Here is a 25,815-nt window from a genome sequence, read left to right as displayed (position 1 = left end):
ATTCCACTCCACCCCGTTTGGCCATTTTTACAGTATGTTGGGTGTAATGAATCATGTGGGTTAATCCACGCAAAAAACACACATTTTCACTTATCTACTCGTAGCTTCGGAATGCTTCAGCTTGGACTACAAAATTCCAAACTAACCAATTTTGCAGATTTACTAAATTGATAATGCAGAAGTCCATGACCGATTTTAGCAGCTCCACAGCAAATTCTGTGACGCAATTGTTCAAAAAACATATTAGAGAAAAAAGACTTGAAAAATATGACCCAAACAGAATATAAAGATATCTATGCAGCTCTGGGACAGACTACATTCAACTTTTCTGCATTCTTGCACACTCAACAGATGGTATTTGAGGGCTAAAAAAGTGGAGTTTGCATGATATTTCTTATTCAAAACAGAGAGGAAACATGCAAAAGACTTCAAAACTGTTAGGGTCAGCAGGGCTACGGCCCTACCTACATTTGATCATCAAAAATAAAAAAATAAAATCTAAAATATGAATAAAATTTAACTCTTTCATAGTTTTCCTTTTATGTGTGGTGTGGCAGCACCAGTAATATCATTTCCAATGAGAGAGCAATATATTTAAATCAATAAAATCAAAACAATTACTGGCTGACTGTGACTGTTAAGAGAAATGGGAGCGAAAACAACTGAACATCATTGGGGAGTGAGCTAAATGAGACCAAGCAACACTAAAGCTGGTGGAATTTAGAAAAATGCATGTTGAAAGGGTCTAAATGTGAGGGAATAAAGGCGATGGCTAAACATCAAGTTTTGTTACTTTTTTCTGTTGCCGTTGATGAATTACTGTTCTACTGTGAATAGCGTAGGTTTATTGGAATCAAGGTTGTTGACTTCATATATTACATTACTTTTATGGTGACATGAATGTTTAGATATTTTTTGTTCTGTTTTATTGTTTGTCTTTTTTCAAATTAAAGGATCAAGAGAACATCTTCAAAATAAATCTAAATATTGTATGAGTGCCACCAAGTGTTAAGATAACTAATAGTCAATTTATTAAGAAAGTAGGAAAACTCTTAAGTTACCCTTTCAGTTAGTGAAACGTCACGAGTGTATGCTGTATAGCATACCATAAGATTAAGTAATGTTATTATTGTTATTTACTCCTTCCAATAACTGAGTTGCAGCTACGTCAGTTCTGCAGCAGTAGCCCATATTGCATTGTGTCTAACTATGCCATTGAAACAAAAGTCAGATTCCTAATATTTCAATGCATAGTAATATGCCTAACATTTCGGACATACTAAATATTTGGCCATCCTATTATCAACTGTAAATAAGTAAGTGAAGAGCAAATGTTAAATGGCTCAGATCAGCTCAGCCCCTCTTGCTACAACCTCTCTTGGACACAGGTTCCTATATTTTATCTTTCCCAAAAAACTGGACAACTGAATATATATATATATATATATATATATATATATATATATATATATATATATATATATATATATATGTATGTATGTATGTATTCACAAACCTTAATGTAACAAAATAGGCAAAAAGCCAAGGTGGTGACTACTTTTGCAAGGCACAGCAGGTTCTAATGATTTGCAGAAATGGTACATTGCACACTGGAGTAATGGGATAAAAACAAAAAGCATAAAATGGCCTCTTATACCATGTAGGAGGGAAATTATACAACTAGTGAAGATAAGAAGGCTGATAAAAGCAATAAGTAGTTTGTGCTGTTTTTAGGATGAAGAGGAGGAAGCAGTTGTTGTTGAAAGCACACATGCGAAGAGGGATAGAAATAACTAAAAAGGCTGCCAGTGATTTTGTTTCTGAAGCAAACTGGGGGGAATAGATTCTGCTTGAGAAATGATTGATAGATGACAGATAATGGTGGGCTGTCTGTTTCGCTGATGGTTAATCTCATTCGTCACTAGTATCAGTTGGATCCTCTTTTGAAGTTTTGTTTAATCTTGAATTATACAAGGATATTGAGAGATTGGCCTTTGGAGAGTGGAAGGGTTTATTTATTTTTTATTTATTTTTTTGAAATTCTCTTTATCAATTCAGGGTATTGTTGCTGACCTGTTCTGAGACTTTCAGTGATTCTGAAATGGAAGCTAGAAATAAAAGGTTTGTGTGCTTTATTACTTGGTGCTTGCACCAGACTGCTCCTGCCTTTCTCCCTGAATGGGGAGCATAGGGGGGGTGGCCACCTTGTTGGAACTCCCCACTGGTGTCTTTCAGGATCTTTAGGAGGGTCAAGTCCTCCTCAGTCAGCACTGGATATCTACCGTAGTCGCTCCTCTTACAGCTGTGCACCTCCAGGGGAAATGACTAACTCACATACACTCACAAACACAAACTTTTTTGCTACCAATTCCCTGATCTGCATTGGATCTACTTAAATAGCTGAGTTGCTTAATTCGGTTGTGCCATGTTGTTTGAATGTAGGGTGGGATTATTTGATGGGTTATGTCCTGACATTATCAAGTTTATTTTGTAGAGATTATTATTTAGCAGTACTCTGATCTTTGTGTCACATTTGTCTGTCAAGACAGTCAAGTATGTTCCCTTTGTGTCGTTATTCATCGGATCTGTGACCATTTAAGTTCCCCATACCACCCATTTGCTTTTTGTTTTTTTAATTTGTGTATAAAGCAAGTACATTTTTGAAAATGTTACTAAAGTGTGGCATATAAAGGTACTTTTTAAGTTATAGTATCCTCGAATATCTACAATATTATGAATTTTTTAGATATTTTTTTTGTTTGTTTTATAAATGGTGACATTCTTGAGTATTTTTGTTTAGTTTTGTACATTCTAAGTTTGATTTAAATTGTTTTAGAACCATTTATGCCTTAAAACTTACAGAGAGTCTACTTTTGATGTTGCTTAAAACAAATGAATGGATTGAATCTGTTAGCAGGTTTACTGTAATGTTGAGTGAAACAGTTTATTTTGAGTATTTTTTTGGCCTAATTAACAAAACATTTTCTTAGCACATTAGTCAGCGGTGATGTTGGTTGGTAATGGTTTGTTTGGACAGAGAAAGCCTTCACTAATGCTACGATATTCAGGTATTTATTTTTTGTCTGGAAGATGTTTTTGGCCTTGTAGTATTGATTAGTGGTTGTGATTACAGTTTTGAATCAGGGCTTCTGTGTTCTTGTTGTATCCCTGCTCTGTCTTCTCAAAGCCCCAGTTGGTCGTGGCAGATGGCCGTTCACACTGGGCCTGGTTCTGGTTCTGCTGGAGGTTTCTTCCTGTTGAAGGGCAGCTTTCCTCTCCGCTGCTGCTACATGTGTGCTTGGTATGAGGGATTGCTGTAAAGGCAATGACACAAGGCAAGCAGCTGTCTACTGACACTACATGCTCAACCAGGAAGAGTGAATGCTGCAAGTCAGGGAATTAATGCAATCTGCTGGGTTTCCTTAGACAGAAAACATTTTAACAAGTCTGATTGCCTGTTTGATAGAACTGACTTTGAGATGACGTGTTGAAAATTGACACTATATAAATAAGCTGAATAGTGTTTTCATACTTTTACCAACAAGTACCACCGTAATGACAAACATGTTAAAAATAGTAGTACAACAAGAGGTGGATTTTGTTATGTAAATAAGACAAATGTATAATTTTATTCATTTTATAATCGGAATTTCAAATGTCCACCTTTGATGTAGAAGGACTAACATAAAGGCCCCTTGGAATCAGGTGTTTCAGGTTGGTAAATTGGAAGTTCCTCTTGAACCCCACATGGCTACCTTGTAGATAAAACCCGATAGCCAGAATAAAAATATTTGTATAGGTTTAGTTATACTTTTGACAATGTTTTTCACAATCCTTTATACACACAGTACCATTTCAATAGTAAACATGTTGCTACAGCGTTTGAAAAAACAAAATGCAGAGAAATTATTTTCTTGTATTACTAATAACATTTAGCCTGATCACTAAGTATATAAATTATTCAATCTTTCTGGTTTTCTAATCTTAGAACTGGAGCATGGACATTTGGGTTGAACGTTACTCACCAAACCATAACACGCCACAAGTAGTCATTAGAATGTTAATCTGTCGAGCTCTATTTGGCAATAAGACATCATTTCTTATTGCCACATTGCTAGACAGGACACTGGGGAAAAAGAAAAAAAAAAGAATGTCATGCTGTTTAATTTTTGTTCTCTTAATTTCCTCAATGAAGCTTTTGAATGGTTCTCCACAGCATTTTTTGAAGTTGCTGATGAAGCGAAGGTCAAAGTCCTTGAACATCATTTCTATTGTTGGTTCTTAGAAGTGCTACATTGATTAGCTTAACTTAAACGAAATTAGGTTTGACTACCACTAAAGGCAGCAAAAGCACAACCACTATTGGGCAATAACAATTATTTGATTATGAATCTGTATTAAAATATCATTTAGAATCATAATGAATAATTTCTAATTCCTAACCCAATCACCCACAACAACTAGATAATTAAATTACACTAGGGGTTGTTGTTACAGGAGCTAGGAACCTCACCTCTAACTCCTTAATCTGAGAAGTTAACTCAAACCAGCTGTCCATCCAACAGGTCTGAGATTAAAAAGGCTGGTGAGTATTATCCTGAACAGCGTTCCCATAGATCCCTGAGAACTTGGATTGTAATCCAGCAGACAAAAATAATTCAGGTCATCTAAACTACGGTTTCCAAATTATTTATGACCAGCAGACCGTTAATCAACACATGGTAAGAATATCAACATTAAATAGACAACTTGCATTTGAATACTCAGCTTGTGGTCTGAGGCAAAGGGTTTGAATACATAAAAATAAAAAGGGGCAGCCCTGGACTGTCCTACTTATTAACCTGCTTTATCCTGTACAAGCTACAGAGAAAGTAACAAAATAAATGAATGTACTTGGTGACATCTGTGGGCTGATCGGAGTTTTGCACTAGTTTTACTTCAACCCAAGAAAGGGGAAGCAAAGATGATGCGGAACCACAGTCAGTCGAGTCGAAGAAAAAAAACAAAACAAAAAAAACAGGAGGTGGAGGTGTCTCCTTGGAAAATCCTCCTGGGCTTTTTACTGCCGTCACTGAAAACTGCTCTGACCCAGCCTTCAGTTGGACAGAGCTAACAATCAGCTGGTTGTCTACACAACAGGATTTTAAAACTTGATGGCTTTCTTTTTCAAAGGAATGAAATGAAGAAGAGTCAAATTTGCCAACTAGTTGAAACGTAATCCCCTAGTTGGAAAGGGGTGCTTTCAGTGCAGCGGGAGCTGCCGAATAGCAAAATCATGTGTTAGTTTTGTCATCCTTGAAGAGCTGCAATGAATGCTGGTTGGTACAGGCTCAGTCTGTTTCCCTGTGCATAGATCTAACAACAGTGATACTCATAGAGCAGTTTGAAAGCTATTGGTATGGCGACAAATGGTGTTTCAAGACTACTGACCTGGTAAACTTGTGGCAAAAAGCTGTGCTTCTGTTCCCTCAGCTACTTATGGAAGAAAAAAACAGCCATCTATTCTAGCTGATGTAAGCTTGCTAAACTGCAACTCATGGTAAACGCAAAAAAGTTAGCTGTTAGGGCATTAAAATGGACAAAATAGGAACAGAAGTGAAGAGTCAACAGTAAGCAAATAATGTAGGCCTAAACAACCTTTAGTAGTAGTAAATTGCATAAGTTCAAAGTTGATATCCTAACAAAAAGGAAAGCTCTTTAAGGTAATGGTTGGTAATTCAAAACTTAAAAAGCCTGAAAGTGTTGATAAAAAGAAGTAATACATTCTCAAAGGATTAAAAAGAAAAACAGAGTTCGTTACGTTACGTTACAACTAGTTGGCAAAAACCTCCCCATTTACTTCCAGATCTTCACCGTCCTGTCACAAACCAGTGCAGAAACACCACAACCAGATTCACTACACGTAAAAACCTCTATCCTGAGACTTCCCATCCATTCACTGGAAAGCTGATGGCTGTAGGCAACCCAAGGCTTTTTTCACACATTTAGGAAAAAAAAAATTATTTTATTTTCAGTCAGCAGCAAAACTGTACATACCATCTCTAGTGTGTATTCTGGATGGAGACTCACTGTATTTAAAAAAAAAAAAAGACTCACTTTATTGTTTCAGCTTGTGGCAAGTCCAAACTTGGCCTTGTCAAAGGAGGGCATACCATCAGAAGAGCACATCCATCGCCTACACATTCAAACACTGAAAATACTCATGAAAATAAACTTTCATACCTTGGAGCCAGACACTAGGTCACCACAAACCACACTCGCATAAGCACACATAGTTATCCTACAAAATTATTCATATATTCAGAAAGGGCTGACTCAGGTTGTGGAAATTCTCCTGCACTGGTCCAACCTACACTCTACTAGACAAATCTGAATAGTGATTTGCAGTGTAATTTCTATAGCGGACCAAGCCTTATATGAGTTTTCAACGCCTTTCTGACTTTATTAGAGGCATTCTTAACATTAAAAAGAATCTTGTCACCTCTTTTTCCTCAGGGGATATTTTTAAGTGATTGCTATCTGGAGTAAGTCTGCTTCAGCTGACTGGCAAAAAGCAACAATATTGGAGAACACTTTAAATATTTACAATGTACATACTAGTTTGATTACTCCATCTTTCCCCATCCATCTTGCAGTCGTTGTTGGCCACACTTTACTCAATAAGTTGATTCTGGAACGGTGGTCCAACCGGCAAAAACATGATGCTTTGCTTAAAAAAAAAAAAAAAAAAAAAAAAAAAAATAAATATATATATATATATATATATATATATATATATATATATATATATATATATATATATATATATATATATATATATATATATATGTTTGTGTATTTCTTTATTTATTTTTTCTGGATGTACAACAGAATTGTTAGGTTTCAAATTAATGTTTGTTTGGAAAGCAGACATACAAACTGGTGAATTGGGATACATTTTTTCACCTACCCACAGCATAAGGTGTGGAGAAAACATAAAAGAATAATGACATTTGAAGGTTGTTGTTTTTTTTTTCAGAGAGAATGACTAAATGGTGTTTTACACTTGGCTGGTTACCAGTAGTTTACAAGCCACTGTCACACCTTAAATTTTCTAAATCTGAGAAAATGTTGTGGAACAACATCATATGATGTCTTTAAAGTTTAAGCCATTAACCATCAAGGTTGAACTCTTGAGCCAATAGGATTTAGTCGATGTTAATGGGTTTTTAATGTGCCACTGCTCTGAAAAGTTTGAGCACACTAGAATGGTATGCTGCCTCATGTCAGGCACATTACTTGTAATGCACAAAACCACACATAATATCACTCTCTTTATTTATTTTATTTCAAGGCCAGGTATGTTACTTTCCTGTAACGTTATCGAATCATTTTATTTTATTTTTCTTGTTAAAGGACCAACTGGCCAACTTGGAGTAAAGGTCTAGTTCTCTGTTACTACCCCCAAGTGCTCAGATAATTAGACAAATTATTCAAACAGTAAGCGCCGTCATAAATTTTACTTTCCATTTTCAACAATCTAGTTACTCCCATTTTATAAAACATATACATTGCATAAGGTGATATTTAGTGAGGGTATCATTGGGTTTTTGCAAGAATATTTGATTTGCATCAATTATGCATCAGTGGTGCATGTTTGTGCCGCAAATTTATAATATAAATATATAATATAGCTCTTTTTTGTTTGTATGTTTTTGTTTGTTTGTTTTTTGGAACAGGGGGAGCTCTATGTTTCTGTACTTTCAAAGTAATAAATGCCTCAATATGATAAAAAGCACTATAACCAGAGGCTTTAAAAAAAGTTTCATACATACTTTTGTTTTAACTCATGACATGCTAGCTTTTAAAGTAACATTTTTAAGATGGAGAAAACACTTAAAAGCGATATCCCAAGGAAGGAATAAGCTACACTTTGTCCTGACAAGTTAGGTGTGAGTATTAATAATGTGCTGTTATGCTCAGAAATTAAATAAAGTATGATTTTGGGTCTAGCCATCACATAAAGTAAGGTTTGTTCACCAGTCAAAAATTTAACAGTTGTGCTTGGCCATATGCTGCCCAAATTTATATGTAGATATACTTATTTTTAATCAACTAAGATTAAAGAAGGTAGAAAAAAACAAGTTGACATGTATCTGTTAATTCAAAGGTAGAGTTTTTCCGGAAATGCTAATAAGAAAAGTAAATCCATTTTTGAATAACTGGGCACGCATAAGCCTGTCTTACCTGCTCTTCCGCTCCTCAGGGGGATCGCATGAAAAAATGTCCCAAATCCACTCTGGGCTTATTTGTTTCTACTGAGGCCTTTCTATTCTGTTCATAAACTTGTACAAGGTTTGCTTCTTGTGACTCTCAGCCATTTTCAAAGTATATGGTGAGAGCAGCGGAGCTACAATGAACGGATGAGGTCAAACCTAGCAGGATACAATCCAGATAGGTTCCAGCAAGCGGAAACTAACAAAGAACCTGTACACTGGCGTTATGTGAGCCCATCACAATGATTGGCATGTGGGACAACCAATAGATAAAATGATACCCCCGGAACTCGATGGACAGGGGAGGGGAGGGAGGGGGGTATGGGTAGGAGGAGAAATTAAGGCATTTGATTGGTTCTTTCCATTCACACCAAATAGCAGGATTGCACAGAGTTTTTAGCTACATTGCAGCTTTCTCAGAGATCGTAGTTGTTTGACCTACTTTTTCTGAACACATAATATATTGACTGCTGTGAGGATGGAAGGACCGTTTCACCCAGTGTAACAAAAAGTGTTTCTGAACAGGATTGCCAACTATATCTTTAAGGGCATACATCCTCTCTCCAAAGACAATGATCTGAAAAGGAAACCAGGCTGTAAATCTACTCAGAAAAGTATCAGAAAATAAACCAAACAGTTGACAGGTAATCAGTGACTAAGACCGTGTGTGAGAGGAGGGCAGCAAGCTAGACAAACTAAGAACTTGCAGAGAGAAAATAATTCAAAAATAGAACAACATTCGAAAACAAATGCAAAGAACCATAAAACCAAAATAAACTTAAACAAATCTAACATGGAGAGATACAAAATTATGTAAATGAGAACAACAAAATCACACAAATCCATATCAAAACCCAGAAACCGTGACAGTATAATCAGATTTCAGGTCGTGTTTCCAATTTTGGATTGCACTGCAACATAACAGCTTAGAGAATCTCAAGGAACCAAAAAAATGTTTGTTTTCTGTTTGTGTTTTTCTCTGCAGTTGTCGCTGCCAAACACAGTCAATGAATGACTTACTCGGTCAAAGCCCTCTTTATAGGGAGAAGAGTTTCAGAGTTCACACAATTGATTGCGGTGTCTCAAAACTATATTGGGTGTACTCAGGATCAATACATTTAGGGGTATAGTGTTTGTATCATGACCTAGTGTCCAGGGTTGCAAAACAACACAAAACATTTCCCATCTGTTCACCTTTGGCTCCTGTATCACTCAATCTTCTCTTAGTTGAGATTGCAAGAAGAAGAGTATAATGAAGGAGAGGGTATGAAAAGAGGACACACTCTATTGATCTGGTGCTAAAGAAAGAAGAGGCATAAAAGTAAATGAGCAGAGCTCCTACAGAGAGAACACATCCAATAGCTATCCTCTATAAAGAAAAGCACCGTCTAGACCCGGGGTGTTCAAATTTTTGGTCATGTGAGCCAAAACTGTCAAGTCTAAAGAACTCAAGTACCGATGAATATAAGAATAAAAACAATTGCCAAAACATTAAATTATTTTTTTATATTTTTACCTTCTCCACAAAATATGAGCATGCAATATTTTAATGTAACAAATTAGCCAGATTTTCCTTGGGTTTGGCAGATTTGCCTTTTTAAAAGATAGTTTGCAAATTCTTTAAGGCTTGATTTAAAAAAAGAAATTATTATTCTTAGCAATAAAATCAGGATTTGGGTCAGCCTTTTGTTGAAAATGCTTGCTGTATTTAGCCAATTTGGAGCAGATATTGGCTCACCAAAGTCTGCAATGGGATATATCGATAGATGTGGTCTAACTATCTATTGGAATAAAGAGATTTTTAAACACTGTTGATGTTAAGATCAATACGTTGTGTTGTACCAAACATTTAAAATTATAAAAAGATTTTCACTTGTCTGTAATAAATTTGCCCTAACTCAAAATAAATAAGTCTCCATCTGCATAAACCACCTGTGCTGGTTGGCTGAATCATTCTTCAAGTTTCCTTATTTACTGTAAATGCTCCCCAGGCCTTACCTTGGACACCTCTGGTCTAAAGTTTAGACTAATATTGTTTAAAAACATTTTGCATGTTTATTTTCTTTGTTGAGCCTATGGTATGATTGAACTTGGTTATTTCTGGTTCCAGTTCTGATCTGGTATTATCTGGATTGGCTTAAAAGCTTAAACATTGTCATAAATTAACCTTGTGTCCTTTTGTCTGCCCCATAATGTAATCTATTAGAGCGGATGTACAATCATATTAAATAAATTAGATTCTTGCAAAGTTAATTTATTTCAGTAACTCAAATCACTGAGGAAAACACATTATGTAAATTACCTCTGACTGATGATATTTTAAAGCCTTTATTTCTGTTAATTATGATTTTTTCTCCACCTCCAGCTAATTAAAAGCATTTAAGATTAGAATATTGCATCAGACCAATACAAAAGCAAAATGTTTCACGCAGAAATGGCGGCTTAATAAAAAGGGAAATTGAATGTTTAATTAATCAATGAAATGTTTATTTCTTTTTATTCCTTTAATAATGCTTCTTGGAAATAAATGTTAAACTGTCCATAAGCCTGTTTATTTCTTCTTTAACTAAGCCACATCCTTACCGATTTGGCTTAGTTGTGATGTTTTTTTTTTTTTTTGTGTTCAATATGTCCGTTGCAGCCATTGAAAACAGAAGACATTCCAATTCTGTGAAAACGTTTCTATGTTGGAACAGATGAACATTGTATCTTCTGGTTTCTGGAAGATGTAATACAACCTTTCAGGAATTTTTTCTTAATATTTTAAATGTAATGTAATCTTAATGTATATAAACTTTGAAACAAAACAATGAAAAAGGTGATAAAATCCTCATTGTGTAACTCAGACTATAGAAATAATTTGTATAAAACTAACTTAGTTTAAACCAGGTAATTTTAGTCTAGTTTAACGTCAGGCAAGGAAACAAAAAACGACCGATTTTTATATGGTTATGTTAATATATAGTTTCAATGCAGTTTTCTTAATTTAAGGATCCATTAACTTTTAAACAGGAAATCTCAACGAAACATTGAAACTCTACTTTTTTTCTCCATGAGGCCATTGTTTCTTCTACTACCTTACCCAACCAGTAGTTGGATATTTTTTCCCAAGCAGCCTCAAATTTCAAAATTTTAATAGGTAAGTAGTATATTTTGGAGCCTTGGAATTTCTTTTTAATGATTCTTGAATCTTTAATTTGTGACTGAGATTTTCTGCTGTGGCCTAAAAATAACATTTATACACTCTTAAATGAGATTGCTTAAGGATTTCTGGAAGTCAAGCTTAGATTGATGTGCTTAGGTCTTTTACAAATCGCCCTAATATACATATTAAATTTGTGTAGCCAAGATCGCCTGTACATTTCTGTCATCCCTGTAAGCCTACTTTTATAATCAGTTTGTCTTCCCTTCTCTTGCTCGCGTTGCTCTCAGCCATTCATTCAATTTGAATACCCAAATTGAAGGCTTAACCAAAAGCGACTGACTTTATTTCCTTTTCCCACCTTTCATCGTCTAATAGCAAATGTAGAAAATTCAGGTAATTTTTTACACGATCATGTAAAAACTGTGCATTTAAGGAGACACCTGTTACCAGGAAGGCAAAATTAACACCATTTTGTTTTGGTTAGATGTGTTCCTTTCCTTACACCCTTCTTCACATCATCTTGCTGCTTCTGATTTTCTTGTTGCATTGCACAATTTTGTCCTTTTCCCCCTCTTCATCTTCTTCTCTTCCCACCTCCCTTTTTCCGTCTCCTTCCTGCCTCTCTGTGGTAATGAATACTGAATCAGTCAGAGACAGAGGGTGCGTGGGTCTCCCTAGAGGAGGCAGAAAGCCACATACAAAGTGTACACACACATTAATGCACACAAACATATGTCGAAGCAAGAAAACCCTCTGTCTCCATATGAACACATTCATCCACAAGAGGATGCATGCTGAGATGATTTTTAGCTTTGATAAATTTGAGCTTTAATTTCCCTTTCCGGTGATCTCCCGCCTCGGATGGCGTTTTCAAACATGAGCAGAGCCGTGGGGAAGCTCAGGAGACAAGGTTAATGAAAAGCACACATTTATGCAAAAACCCATTCATACACACACATGGTTATACTCTTCGCGGAAGAGCAGCCCAATTTCAGACATTCTAGTATATTTTTTAGGCTTTGTTATGCTGTAGACATTAACAACCTTTCCCCCCCCCCCTCAACATCGTTCTCTGGATTGTATGTGATGGGCTAACTAAAAGAAGTGAATAACTGTGAAGGGAAATTACACACATTTGATAGTTTGTAAAACCACTTTCTTGGAAATTACAGCTGTCTTTTGGTGTATGTTTCTGTAATTGGAAATCTAAACAATAATAACTGAATTCCCAGAGATGCTGACTAAGGAGACGATGGTGATGAAGTTCTAGCACTTTTATTGAGAAACAGAGCAGAGATCACATAGATGGAAAGCAATCGCACCCCATGGTAACGCTGCAGTCTGCTTCTGTCCTGTCTCTGTCTCGCTTTCGGCTCCCCCTAATACTGCACAGTGGCCTTGGCTTGAGACATAACAAAGACAGTCTATCCTAGACAATCATCATCCCGCACAGCATCTACGCAGCATTTGGCCTTGCACTCAGCAAACAATGCATTTCATACACAGCCATCATGTCTCCAGAAACCCCAGGGCCAGGAGGCAGCCGGTCATGGTTACTTCAGAATAATTCACTTTTTTTTTACCCATCCAGAAATGCGTTTTTTGCCTGTCTGCTTTTTGAAAATAGTCATAGGTAGGCTGCATTGAAAGAACTAAATCTGAGCATCAATCATGAAGTCTATGCCAATTATTCTCAATTAGATTTAGGTTAAATATGATCCAAACCACCTCTGACTCCTTCACAGGAAAGCTGGATTTATAATGAGCTCAAATTAGACAATGGTAGATGCTATTTACTAATTTGTTTTACTGGATTTTTATTTAGGGTACTAAATACTTTCAGAATCAATTACTTTATTACTTTATTAACCCTGATGGGGAATTACACTTGGTAACGACGCTCCAGAATCAAGAAAAAAAAAATACATGTGTAAAAGAATGAGAAAATCTACTAAAATATAATAAAATGGAATAAAATATGACATAGATGTCAATAGAAATTTCAGTGAATATTATATAATACACCTAATTTGTCTTTAATTAAAGTCTGCACACTATACATTGTGAAATGGTGTTTCAGAGTCATACAGTGGCATGATCCTACTTGACTGCCAGAGGTAGAAATCATTTCCCGTGCCTCTACATTGTGCAGCAATGATGTATGAACTGTTTGCTGAACATGCTCCTATGGCTGATCAGCTCCTCGTGTAGAGGGTGGCAAGGATATTCTAAGATTGTCCATATTTTGAAGAGTGTCCTCCTCTTCAACGCCATTGTCAAAGAGTCTGGTTCCCCACCTACAACATGGCTGATGTTCCTAATGATCTTATTGAGTCTGTTAGTTTTCTTCATCCTCAGGTTACTGCTCCAGCAGGTGACAGCAACATAGGATGGCACTAGAATCCACAAACTCAAAAAAAAAAAAAAAAAAACATCTGCAGCATTGTTCCATAGATGCTGAAAGACCTGAAATAGAGACGGCTCTGGCCCTTCCTGTTTACCACGTCCACATTGTTGGACCAGTCCAGTTTTTTGTCAAGGAAGGTGGAACTTATAATTCTCCCTGTCCACACTGGCCACTTGAATGATGACAACTTCACAGTTGTTAGCTACTTTGTGTTGGTCCTTCACAAAACAACCAATTATAGTACAATGAAGTTTTGGCATTGTAACATGACATAATGTGAAACAAATCAGAAGGTATTAACTCTCTTGCAAAGCCCTGTGCATGGCACTTAGAGTGTCTCCTCAGTTTTAAAGCTTATTTGTGGCACAGTGGATGTTTTTCTTACTAATCTCTTAAAGAGATGTTTAAACATAGAAGAATTAAGGTGATCAACAGTCAGCAATTATTGGCTTAAACATATTGTGTTTGATAGGCTGTTGTGTGAAATAATCTAAAGCATCAAAGAGGCAGCTGAGAGGGACCCTTAGCCTTTTTCTTTTGTTGTCAGCCTGCCGTCACAAACAAACACATGGCCTGGAGGTTTAAAATGTTATCAAAGCAGACGCCTTCTTTCTTACCTTTAAGAGTTCCCTCAAGACTGGTTTTCCTTTTAAAAAGCAATCCCCTAATCCTGTAAGACACCAAACCTTTTACATACTATGCACTTTTTTCACCTATTCTCCTTCCACTTTATCGTTTATTTAGATATATTAGAGAATACAGGCTTTATACTGCACTGAAAGCTGAGTAAACACTTTTTTTGGTGATCAATGGCGTTAATTGTAAAATATGTCTTAAAAGTTGTGTAAATATCCTGTGCGTATAGTGTGTAATGGAATGTAATAAATTGTATTGTCACATGGAAGATTGGAGGACCCCAGGAAGAATAGCTTTTAGCTAATGCTGAAGCTAATGGGGATCCAAATAAAACAAACAAACAAAACCCTGTTGTTAGGTGTAATTGATTTATAGTACAAAAAAACCCAACACAAATGTCCTTCTAGTAATGAAAAGAGATTGGATTAAGGAGTCATGATGATGACAACTAGCAAAACATATTGTTTGTCACACAGAATCAAAATGTTTTAATGCCCCCTATTTACATTTATTATTTTGATTTGTTTATTTTTACTTGCCAGTCATTTTTCTACCTTATCTATTTGATATCAATGCATACTCACCCGTCAGCATTTTACTGGGATTGCCTGCTTGTATAAAGCGGCCGTATTTGGCAAAATGGCCGACATGAAATGGAGGAAATAAAGTGGGAAAACCAAATAGCACCGCACCCGTCCGGTTATCTCTGGGAGGGGAAGGAGTGTTGAAAGTTAAATTGCTCCACAGGTCATGGCACAAATACAGAGTTTAAAGCGTACAGTTTCAGATCAATGCACCTTTTTCTCTGCACATCTTGGTGCTTTTACGCACCAGCCTGAAAAGTGAAAGCAATCAAAGCGAGGAGATGGCATCAAACAAGCAAACTTAGATGACCATTTAGGCTACTAAAATTATGATGCAATACAGAAAATACTTGCTCACCTCTTTTATGTATGCTAGTTGTACATTTCTCAATGGTTAATTTTTCTATTATTCTTTTATCCTCCATAAAATTACGTTAGGTAGAGCCATGCATTAAACCAAAGGAGCCTTTGAAACTAATTAATTTCCCCCAATGGGAATGATAAAGTTTATCTTATCTAAATATGACATCACTAAGAGCTTCTTTTAGTCTTAGGATTCTTGGGGTTTATCTATCAGTGCCCGTATTCACAAAGAATGCTCAGACTAAAACCATTTTAGGCCATTTTAGGAAATCTTAGAATTTTCTAAAGTCTAAGATTTTTCTCAGAATTTTACCTCGGCTAGATAAAAAGTTATTCACAAAGCATTTTAGGCCTTATTAGAGCTTCTAAAAGTGACAAAATGTTTGGACTAGTGAGGAGGACCTTTAGCGTATTAAGAAGGGTAGAGAGAGAGCTGTCTGGCTGGTCCACCACCTAAACAGTGGAGGAAATGAGCTCATAAACTTCCTTAACAATCATACAATTATAATATTTAGATAAGATAAACTTTATCGTCCCCTTAGGGGGAAATTCATCAGTTTCAGCGGCCTGACAGGTTAAAGGCGGCTCTACCTAACATCATTTTATTGAGGATAAACAGGACAAATGTTGGATAATCATGAATAAAAAGTGGAGAAATTTACAAAGAATATATAGGTGAGAAAGTATTTTCTGTATTGCATTATAATGTCAGTAGCCTAGATGGTCATCTTGAGGTTTGTTTGTCTTATGCCACCTCCTCGCTTTTGATTGCTGTACGCAGCGCTTCGCTTTCCAGGCTGGTGCGTAAAAGCACCAGGACAGATGCGCTGCTGTTCATCTTTTTATTTTATTTTATTTATTTATCTTTGTTTCTCCATTTCATGTTGGTCATTTTGCCAAATAGGATCTCTTTATACAAGCAGGTAATCCCAGTAAAATGCTGTCAGGTGAGTGCACATTAATATCAATTAGACAAAGGTAGTAAATTTACTGCCGAGTAATCATAAAAAAAGCAAATCAAGATAAGGATCTGATGATTCAAAACATTTTCATGCATAAGTTCTCAGTAGCATCTGAATCACTCTTAAGCTAAGACTCCCAGGTAGGAATGTTTAGGTTAAGATTAGAGCACTCTGAGAATCTTTGTGAATTTGGGCACAGGCGTTCTGTTTATCCTGGTTTCCATCTGGGGGCTTTAGGTAGTATATTAAACCCTGTTAAAACCAGGAAAAGATCCTATCCAGCTTTTCAGAACTGGAAAAAGATATTGTACAGCACACAGCCAGGTAAAATAAATCAAATAACTACATGCTCCAAACTGCCAGCCGTAATATGCAACCAACTATTTTAAGGTGTGATTGCGTCATTTATCAAAAACGGTTGACTTAATCTGTGAAGTTAATTAATCTCTTGGTGCTGTTCACACGGTTTTTAATCCAAAAAGGTGCCACAGTTATGTCAACTCATTGTTAAATGGTCTGTGTTTTGTGCATCACTCAAGACATATCCTTCATATTCATGTGACATATTGATTGAGTCGCCGGTGGGCCTCCAGAAGAGTGGGCGATGGAAACAGACATGTGCTGGAGATGGGGGGGAAAAAAACAGAGTCCATCAACATTATTAGAAAAAAATAAGGAAAAAAAGATTGTTTTGTGTTATAAAAGAACAATGTATCAGGCAAAAAATATGGCCTTGGGGATTTTGGCAAAATAAAAATAGGTGATACAAAAATTATTGCACTTGCTGTGCATTGATGATAAGATGCCGAAGAGACCAGTCCGCCCATGAGAACATTCCCAAAGATAAGAATTTTAGGTGCTATGTGTTTTATTTACTGTATTCCCATCCTCCTTAGATGAAATTGAGGTGGCTTCCAGCTTCATATGTTTGTTCGCCCTGTAAAGCGGAGAAGGTGACACAGATAAGATGCGGCAGTAAACACCAAAGGACAGCGGGGGATATGACAGGACAATTTTAGGGACTTACAGGAGGATGAAAACAAAATGGAACACACGGACCAAATGAAAAGGAAGGAGCAAGATTCAAGGACAGCGAGAGATTAATGGCATTAAAGGAGGGTGTTTGAAATTAAAAACAAGGAATGACAGCACCAAGATTTAGAGGTATCAGGAACAGACAAAGGAATTGCTGTATGAAGGCGGAGGAGTATAAAGGGAAGGGGGAGAGGTTACGCTAGAGGCGTGATTTAAAATTGTTCTGAAATCTTATAATCCATCCTTACTGTATGTTCAAACCCCAGCACTGCAGATAGGAATCAAAATATAATAAAATTGAGCAGGATTTGGTTGGTTAAACTGTTTCCATCATGGGAGAAGTGGAGATGTTGGAGGAATTTAAATACCTGAATGCTGACTTGGAAAGCAGACTAGAATGGAAATGCAATTGTTAAGCCGTCTTCAAGAAGGGACAGAGCAGACTGTGCTTCATGAGAAAGCTTAGGCTCTTCAGAGTTTGCAGCAAGATGCTGCAAATGTTCTATTAGCCTGTTGTGGAGAGTGTAATAGATTCTGCCGTCATCTCTTGGGTAGCAGCATCAGGTCCATGGGCTTAAAAACATTACGGGCAACCCTGACCATCCTTTTCATCAGACAGCATCAACGTGTCTTCAATCAGAGGTTTCCTCAGACCTGCTGTAAGACAGACAGTTACAAAAGATCATTCCTGCTCATTACCATCACCATCTGTGACAACTGCACAACCTGCACAATAGTGACAACAGAATTTAATTTCCCTTTGGGATTACTTAAGTATGTTTGAATTCAACTGAATGAGACCGACGATAACCTTTAATAAAAGAAAGAGCAGGTTTAACGAGCTGAAATTTGCTGGTCAAATTGTCATGCTAATTGTTTTGGTGGCCAGCCTGAAAAAGTTATGAAATAGTACACACACTCAGTGGTGTTTAATTCACAACATTCCACTGCGTCATAATAGGGGGTTTCACATTTACCTGTAATATCAGTGCCTGATTTGATCAAACAAAAAAAAATTATTGAATTAATCAGACAAAAAAAAAACAATGGATCTGTCAACATGGGGTGTGAAGCATGAATTTCTGAGAAACATGTGCCTTTGTTACCTGCTAGCTAGACCCATCAAGGTAATGGGATGGTGGTGGTTAGGGTTCTGAGTATGGGCGCTCCTGACATGAATGGCATCCATGTCTGAACGGAGAACAGGTGGGTGGATTTTCCTTTTAAAGCTAATTCTTGCGGTCACCCGGATGCTACTTGACAGGCTTAACTTTCACTTTCAGTTTCAACCACCCCAAGTTCCAAGTTGAGTAAAACGTCCACATAGCAGAGTGTGAGATTAATATGTTATATTTGGTGAGCACTGTGACATTTGGCATAGAGTTGTGTAGAGTTGGCAGCAGTGCTGCACAAGTGGCAGAACTTTTTGACATGTTTAAAATATCCAATGCATATGCCCTGATCCACCTGTGTTTGCTACAGTGTTAAATGTGTGGGAGGAAAAATGTGCTGACGGTATCATGTCCTACAATGCCATTGGAACAAAAGGATAATATACAAGGTTGGCAAGGGTATTAATAGGAGTGGTGGGTGGAGCTCCTTTAGAATTCATGCTGTGGCTATCATTGTTTTTAGAAACCAGAGGTATTGTAAAATGGCTGAATTATTCTTTTTTCCTGGGGAGGGGAAAATGCAGTAGCCGTCTTTCAGCCAGCCCACCAGCAGTGTGCAGCAACATGTGGGCAGAAGAAGTTCTGTGTTACCCTATGCTCCATAAAATCAAAGACAACTCTGTTTCAGGCTGGGGCAGTTCAGTACAAGCTTGTTTTTACACTTTTTAGACTAGGGCTTCACAAACACAACATTTTTTCCTCATACCATTCATAGCATTTACAGTTATTTTGAAATTCCAAGGAGAAAGTCCTTGAGTGAGCAGAGGCGCTACCAACTCTCACTTATTTCTGCATACTGCTTGTCACTCCCTCCTACATATTTCTGTTGTCTATGAGAAAAAGTAAGTCGGCTGTTTGGAAAGACCTTGGGTGGAAACTAAAGAGGTGGCACTCGCTACTGTTATTAAGGCAAGGCAAGGCAACTTTATTTATAAAGCAGACTGCATGAAAAAGAGGCTTGATCCAACTGGCCTGATAACTTTAGCTTATTTGGCTTCTATTCTGCACAAAATGCACGACAACCAGAAAAACATTAGTAAATTCAGTGGGTGATTATTCTATCTATGTTGTCCTTGATTCTTCCTCCATTGTGTAGTTTATAATACAAATAGCTTGTGGCTTAGCCAAAGACGTCAAAAATGTAAAGGGTAAACCTAAAAGCTGGGGCTGGATTACAATTTTGTCTGGACAAATAATTTATTCCTGACAGCAAGACTATTTCCTTTTTAAGATTTTCAGCTTTTATTTGTTGCCTGACCTTTTCCAATATCTGTCTCCCTGTCACTTCTATTCATTTTTATTCCCTCTAAGGTCAGAAGAAACCAACAAAGAATATACACAGTTTATCACACCATACATATGTGGGTATTCGATATAGAGTTGTGGCGTTAACGTTAAAGCTCTGTAAGTCCAACATGTCAACTTTTTTCTAAGATGAGGAGAGGTGTGGGCGGCTTTTGTCTGTGCTGCTGCTGTTTGTGCTTAAGCTTTGTCTTGCTGTGGAGGAAACATAGGAGGATGAAAAAATTGCTTTGAGATGGAAAGAAAATTGGTTTTGCGAATAATTAAGTCTGTCAGATTCAGCTGTTGGCTGTGCTTAACAGGTTTGTTTCTTTCTTTGTTCCCAGGCTTCATCCTTTTAACTTTACTTTCGTATAATATTTTATTACTATCAAAGGAAAGTTAAAAACCAACATGTACTTTATTGTTTTACTTGGATACTCATCAGTTTCTTTGATCTCTAACAAATTAACAAGTAAAAAACAAATAACTATTGATTTATTTTCATTTTATTTTTATCAAAAATGTAAAGTAAAATAAAATTGTGGAGATTGAACGGCACTTGAAAGGAGAGTTACACCTATGATCTCTTGACAGCCAGAGTCCAAAGTCAGAAGTCTCTCTTCATCGGCCTGTGTTTAGTCTCTATGGTAACCCACTATTGTACTAACAGATAGGTGCTACTGCTTCAATTGCTGCATCAAATATTTAATCAGTCACTGTAGCATCACAATTTGGGTTTCACAGAAAGCCCACTGCTTTGTCATCAGGACAGATCTTTCAAGATGCTTAGTTGTTCAGCTGCATTCAGAAATGCTCCTATGGAAACACTGAAAACAAAAACACACTTGTCTCTTACTAGCAGACGTACTTTCTGCGCTGGAGTTGTAGATAATCAGTCCAGTTATGCAAGAGATGAACTTTAGAGAAAGACAGCAGAGTTGGAGTTTTTTCCTACAGGTGAGCTGACAGCCCGACTCTGTTGTTGAACATTTGGTGGAAGACACATTCATTTGCCAGAGCTGAACAACAGACTGCAATAAATCAAACTCCAGATAAATACCAATTTATTTACGGCAGAGTAATGGACAACGTCTCTGCCATGCAGCCCAAAATCGACATGGTAAAATCTTAGTTCCACATCCAATTTTACTATGTATGTTTTTTTTCTCCTTGTTTTATTTGACTGGCAAAAACAACACATTCTCATCACGCATCTTCTGTGTTTTTGTATCATTCCCAGTTCTGCCATATAATAATGCTGCTCTGCATGCTCGGTTTTTAAATCGCATGTGGAACTGCCCAGAATTCTTCTCACTTCTTCGTTTCCCGTTTTTACGAGAAACATTCATTTCTGCCGTTTGACAATTGAATGCTGGAGGGTCTGGATGTCCCATGATTGTGTGACAACGCATGAAGTCTGATCCAATACGTAAGGTGCGCCTGCTTAACAAATGTACTTTCCCTCCACTTTACAATTTGGCTCTCAGCCAGCCGCAGTCCTGCTCATCATTCCCTTGTTCCCTCATTCTCTGTCTGAAACACACACACACACACACACACACACACACACACACACACACACACACACACACACACACACACACACACTCACACACACACAAGCTCCCTGCACATAGTATGCTTGAATGCCTTCTCTTCTGTCAAAAACTGAGTCACATACATACTGTGGACTTCATCTTTATCCATGTCTGGGAATACAATTTAAGTCTCTCCGACACACATATTTCTATATTGGCAGCCAGGTTGAAAAGGTGGAACGAGGGTCTGGGAGAATATTATCTGCATTGGTCAAGCCTGCAGTCAACTGGCACACACACAGATGTTGGTAAAAGCGTGCAATAAAAGGTCTGACGAAGAACATTATCTGTTTTGGTTTGACACATAAAGAGAGCACGCACAGATTCGCTGCACTGCGACAGAGATGTGATGGATTTTTATTTTTTCATCAGGACCCACTTATTGGAAGCAATTACATGGGTCATGCTGGATTTTAATGGAGAAGTAATGGACATTAAGAAATGTGTGGCGGGAAAGACTGTTGTGGGGATAGAGATAATGGAATAGAATAAAAAGGTGAAGACAAAGGGAAGGGAAACAGCCAGAGACAGAAATAATGAACTGACATGTATTGGTTTTCTTTTTCTATTCATGTTTCGTGCCAGTCCATCGAGCTCAATAAATTATTTAGTGTTTTAGCTGCACAAGATGCACACTATATATATATATATATATATATATATATATATATATATATAAGTGAGTTAAATTTAATTTCATGAGTGAAATTGTTTTGCTGATGAGGTTTTAAATGCTGATTAAATAGTAATAAACCTTTCAAATATACACAAAAAATGTAATTGTGTGCAATATTAAAAATGTTTAATGTTAAACAAAAAAGAACCTTATTGCTGTCTTAAACAATGCTTGACATCCTCACGGACGTCACTGCCAATGGCAAATTATGAGGATGATGGCACGCTCCACTGTTGAGCGCACATGGGTTTTGGCCGTATTAAAGTGCGCCTACTCCTCGGTTTGGAGCACAAGTTTCGACCGTTCACCTGAGGGTGTAGCCGCTGTCCCCTGTGGATTATAGCAGAATGCAATGCTCTAGGGAGTCTAAATCGGCCAGTTGTCATCATTGACCGGGGAAATCTTTGAACCCTGAAAGCGTGTTCACTCCCAATTCTCTCATTTGCAAGGTCATCCAGCAATGCCGATGCATCCACCATGCATCACAACGTGTCACCACGGTATATAACTGTTTACAGCAATTAAAGTAATTGCCTCGCACCTTTGTCACAGTTTATGTGTTAATTGCGGCACACATCACCCTGGTGATCATCGGGGAGAGGGATCTGATAGTAGACAACTCTGAGGAAATGTGCAGAGTTTGATTTAAGATTGATGTTGGCTTATGGACCTTTTTTTATTAATTTGGAAGGTCCTTGTGTAGTCATGGCTCAGCAGCGCAAGCATGAATAACGCTGCAGTTTTGAAAGCTTATGATTAAAGTTAATCTGATTGAAGTCTGATATGAAATAAAACTGAACGTCTGACAAGAACCATGGAGCAGTGTGGCTACAATTCACCACTTTACCATCTCCGTCGCTAATTTGCCGTCTCCAAAATGGGCATACGCAGGGGTGAGAGCTTGCGAGAGGGATTGCATGTTCTGACATCAAGTTTCACTTTATAGATCACTGACTTTGCGAGGAAATTGACGTACACACCATTTAGTCCCCGTTTTGTTTGTACGCAAGCTTTAGAAATGAGACACCAGGTAACTCTATAAAAGAAAGAAGGAAGTTCCTTGTTAGCCATAATTCAGCTGCCAAGGAGAGCCCAGCAGAGGTATCCCACCAGGATTGTGAATTAAGACATTTTAATTACAAGCTATTATCCTGTTTTTCATAAACAGTTGATCAAGCATAATTGTTGTTCTTCTATTTGATTAATAAAATAAAACTGACAAATATTACCTTATGTCTCTACAAATCAAGTTGTTTATATGAGCAACATTTCTGCTTAACGTATTTATGACACGGGCACACGTCACAGATGTATTGATTAAAATCTACAAAAATAAAATATGTGCAAACTGTTTGACCAGTTTTCTTGCTAAGTTTGTTTCCAATTTGTTTTGTCAGTGTTTCATAACCAATAATGTAATACCCTATAGCTAAGTTTGGAGAACATTTTATTTGCACTTTGTGTGTTGTCCCACAGCAACGTTATTAGTTAATTTAAAAAAGGATTTTATCATTTGTATAAGGATGACCCCGAGTTGAACTTTTGTTTTAATTTTGAAAAGGGTGTCAATGAACTCCAGGACTTCTATAGAAGGCTGTCGTTTTCTTCCATTAAATGATTACAAGACAGACGTTTCTTATTGCAGACTCTATCTAAATATTTTAGCTATATCAGTCTTCCTAATTATATGGTAATGTCTAATGGAACTAGATGTCACATTGGATCAAACCAGACACCTTGAAGAGCATATTGGTACAGTGATCCATTCTTATTTTTCCACATTTGAAAAGCCACCAAACTCAGTTTGAATATATATTTTTTTTGCCTGAAACAATAATTCATATCTTTGTTTCATCCTGTTAACAAATAATTTATAGACAATAATCCAAAATGCTGCAGCAAGGCTACTGACAAGTAAATTCTGTCACATAACCCCTAGAGTCCTAAATCAAATGCCAGCTAAATTACTCGACTCAGGGTAGAGTAGTTGGAGGTTTGACTCCTTATGGATTTATAGACCTTTCCTGCCTAAGAGCACCAGCAATATTCATAAATTGTTTTTTAGTCGTTACATACAGGTCATCAGTGTAGAGATTTAAACTGACTGATCTTCACATCAGTCATCACCATGACTGTTTGTATTATTGCACTTTGAATCGTCTTGTTACTAAAAGTGCTACATAAATAAACCTGTCTTGCCTTGTCTTGACTATTGTTTTATACACCAGGTCATGCTAATGAAATGGTCTCATTTACCGTAAAACCTGCCTTTGAAGTGTGAAATCTGCAGGAAGTTTTTGAATGGGTCCTTATTCAGACCACACATGACACGGGATTGATAAGCGGACCAAAATATGAACAGGTTGCAATGGGTTGTATTGGAAAAGGATGTTACAGGTTGTTATTTGCATTACCATGCTAATAAAAGCCCTTCCACAGACTGCTATAAGTGTGTCATGTTTATGTAGCTGTAAAGCTGAAGGAGATTCGGTTAGTCACTGTTTTCCTGCAGCTATTTCAATTATTGTGTGGTAGTTCAGTAAACTTTAACTTTAACAACTTTGGGCTTGTGGTGCTCAAACCTGGTAAATCCTGATTGATAACTTTCTTACCCTATTTGATGAAGTTTCACATAGGGATATTATGATGAAATTTCATATAGGGATATTTTGATTGAAATATGAATATAAACAAAAGCTAATTATCAGGTAAAAGCAGTAGATGCAAAATAGATTTTTTGTCATTTCAAAACATAAACAATTGCTCAAATTGGTCAAAAATAGATTGCCAATATTATCTGCATAAGTGACAGGTTGTACAAACTTGAAAAGGTATCCTATAGCAAGATAAGAATATGTTTTCTAGCTTCTTGCCCTTAAAATCTCTTCTAGTCTGCTCTGGGCTACAATTTATCTTCATTCCAATCTGATTCTGCACCAAAAATGAATACAATATCCACCAGGCCACATTGTCTTTACTGTTCTCTCAGGGTACTTTGACATTGGATACTGTGTGCTGAAATAGATTGTCAGCCAACTGCTTAAATAAATGACATTTTATACTGCACATGCGTAAGTCACAACTATTAAGATCTGGCATTATTTTGAATTCCTCCAAGATGACACCACATCAGGAGCATTGAGGGACTTTGCAAACAAGTTGAGGTAGAGTTGCCCCATTTAAAGCAGAAAACTAGAAGTGACCTAAAAGGGCCAGGTCTGCTGTTGTTCCATTACAGATGACATGGTCCATGGGCCTAGTGGTTTTGTATAACTAAAATCATAGTATCAAAATACATATTATGAGTCATACATTCATTATAAGTATGACTTACAATATTTGAAGTGATTTATTAAAACGATAACCTGAAACAAACTCTAATTGGTACTAAAATCTGTGGAGATTATGTTAAAATTATTACATTTCAAAATAACAACATAAGAACATTAAATTGAATCAAAATAATAAACATCATTTAAAAAGATATATGTTTGTTTCTAATAGAACATGAAAGAGAGCGACTGTGAATCACTGTTGTTTTTCAACAGTGATTATCAGGGGCCATACAAGCCATAATTTAATAATAAAAATGTGTCATGTGAATACGGCAATCAGAATATTGTGATCAGATTAAGATCAATTAGAATAAAATTGTAATCCGAATGAGAGGAGCGGTTTATGCCGATTGACAATCCAAT

General features: G+C 36.8%; 1 protein-coding gene across 2 annotated transcripts in view; it reads left to right on the top strand.

Annotated features, from left to right (window-relative positions):
• The first annotated feature begins 11,312 nt into the window (after positions 1-11,312).
• htr2cl1 (5-hydroxytryptamine (serotonin) receptor 2C, G protein-coupled-like 1) overlaps positions 11,313-25,815 on the top strand; it is a 141,225-nt gene continuing 126,722 nt past the window's right edge. For both annotated transcript variants that reach the window (XM_036146273.1, XM_036146272.1), the window contains exon 1: positions 11,313-11,394. The gene's annotated coding sequence lies outside the window, so the exon portion shown is untranslated. The remainder of the gene's footprint in view (positions 11,395-25,815) is intronic.

Source organism: Fundulus heteroclitus, chromosome 14 (assembly GCF_011125445.2).
Source record: "Fundulus heteroclitus isolate FHET01 chromosome 14, MU-UCD_Fhet_4.1, whole genome shotgun sequence".
Classification (NCBI taxonomy): domain Eukaryota; kingdom Metazoa; phylum Chordata; class Actinopteri; order Cyprinodontiformes; family Fundulidae; genus Fundulus; species Fundulus heteroclitus.
The sequence above is the reverse complement of the archived record's forward strand: the minus strand, read 5'-3'. Positions and strand labels throughout refer to the sequence as shown.